This window comes from Palaemon carinicauda, unplaced genomic scaffold (assembly GCF_036898095.1).
Source record: "Palaemon carinicauda isolate YSFRI2023 unplaced genomic scaffold, ASM3689809v2 scaffold1024, whole genome shotgun sequence".
Lineage (NCBI taxonomy): Eukaryota > Metazoa > Arthropoda > Malacostraca > Decapoda > Palaemonidae > Palaemon > Palaemon carinicauda.
The window spans coordinates 45,001-47,500 of NW_027168510.1; positions in this window are offsets into that span (position 1 = coordinate 45,001).

Below are 2,500 nucleotides of genomic sequence, written 5' to 3' on the forward strand. Positions count from 1 at the left end.
GCCCCCCCCCCCCCCGACGACTCCTCTCTCCCCCCTGACGACTCCCCCCACCGAAACCTCCCCCCCCTCGCAGACACCCCCCCAGACGACTACCTCCACAGATTCCCCCCCCCCCGCCCCCCCGGCAGACCACCCCCCCCTTTTTTCAAGAAAAAAAAGGCTATATAAAACGCCTTCAGGAAGAAACAGCGGACATTTACGGGGGTCTTTGTAGTAGGAGGGCCGCCGAAATGCAGCAATTTTCCCTCTGGAATTCGACTTGTTATCTTTGCTTTTATTAATAAGAAAACCAGTAATGGGGGAAATGGACCTTTGTCAAGGGAGGGGGGGGTGGGGGTGGGGGAGGGGTTGGAGGGGGTTGGGGGTGGGGGGAGGGGGGGTTGGGGGGTTATTAACCATGGGAAACACCGACTAACTCCTCATTGGCGGCAATTATCTTTCATGATGTATGATTTAAACCCACTATAAACTGCATCCCAGAGGATTCGAGAGAGAGAGAGAGAGAGAGAGAGAGAGAGAGAGAGAGAAGGCATTATAAATTCGAGATAGAGAGAGAGAGAGAGAGAGAGAGAGAGAGAGAGAGGGCATTACAAATTCGAGAGAGAGAGAGAGAGAGAGAGAGAGAGAGAGAGAGGACATTACAAATTCGAGAGAGAGAGAGAGAGAGAGAGAGAGAGAGAGAGGGCATTACAAATTCGAGAGAGAGAGAGAGGGCATTACAAATTCGAGAGAGAGAGAGAGAGAGAAAGAGAGGGAGAGAGAGAGAGAGAGAAAGAGAGGGAGAGAGAGAGAGAGAGCATTACAAATTCGAGAGAGAGAGAGAGAGAGAGGAGAGAGAGAGAGAAGAGAGAGAGAGAGAGAGATGAGAGAGAGAGAGAGAAAGAGAGAGAGAGAGAGAGAGAGATAGAGGACATTACAAATTCGATCGATCGATCGATCGAGAGAGAGAGAGAGAGAGAGAGAGAGAGAGAGAGAGAGAAAAGGCATTACAAATTCGAGAGAGAGAGAGAGAGAGAGAGAGAGAGAGAGAGAAGGCATTACAAATTCGAGAGAGAGAGAGAGAGAGAGAGAGAGAGAGAGAGGTAATAAGAACTCGAGAGAGAGAGAGAGAGAGAGAGAGAGAGAAGGTATTACAAATTCGAGAGAGAGAGAGAGAGAGAGAGAGAGAGAGAGAGAGAAGGCATTACAAATTCGAGAGAGAGAGAGAGAGAGAGAGAGAGAGAGAGAGAAAGGAGCTATTAAGAATTATCATGAACCCCTGCATCTCCCAACATGGAGAAAATACATAGCTGAATTTTTGCCCCCGCCCACTTGTGCTTGTGTCTGTTGGGTTCCAATCTTATAGCCGGTTAAGTCTGAAAACGACGGGTTTTCTGTCTTGCAAACGGAAGGGACACTCTCTGGAATGATGTCGTTTTAGCAGACTTGATGGTAGGTGAACAGGTGGGAAGGAGAGGTCTATCCACATTCTGATGATTATATATATACATATACATACAGAGACCCATATATATACCCACACATATGCAAAATTTATCATTAATCGAATGCCGAGTCACAAACCTACCAATTAGCTACGATGGTGAAGATGGGTTGATTTCAATTCTAAGTACAAAAAAACCTGAATTCGACAGGTACATGTACAGAAGAATTGTGATTGACTTTTATCTTTCTTCTTGGCTAAGTGGTGAGCTCAATGTCATACAGGTGTCCTGGACCAGGGTTCGAAACCCGGCCGGTCAAATACTATAGTCTTTGAGTGATTTCACCTGGGGCTCTGATCAAGAGGTCGTTAAGAGAATCCAGACCTTAATGTATTAATACATATGTCTTAATTGATATATATAGACACACATATGTATATATATATATATATATATATATATATATATATATATATATATGTATGTATATATATATACACACACATCTATGGCAGAACAATTATCAATTCAAGGACCAAAAGTGCAACATCATGACAATGACATATTTGCATATCATTACCAGGCACTTTGCCAGTTAATTGTTTTGGCCATTAAGATAATACTGGTGCTAATGACAACGAATCTTGTAACGCCAGTATTAAATAGTAGATCAGCCAATCAACTAGAAGACTTGTAGCCGTATGACACACTTGTATGTGAATTGTTATTGCTATGTCATCGTAATTTGTAGACAAACTATTTAAAAGACAATACAACTCTTAGATGGTCTTGTCGTAACCCACATTTTGTATCTGGGCGTGAAACTGTTTCCATGCAATAAGTTTGAAAAGGCTTAACCTAAAATACACGTTCAAAAAAAAGCATCAAAATTTTGCATCAAAATTTTGACGTGTAACTTTGATACAAAATTTTTATGCATAATAATTGCCCATACACGTTTAGGCGTTTTTCCCATCAAAATTCAGTCTCGTCAAAATCTTCGACAGATGCATCAGTGGCCATAGCACTAGTGTTGGCATTGGACTCTGAAAAACTTCATGGTAAACGTCGGAAAT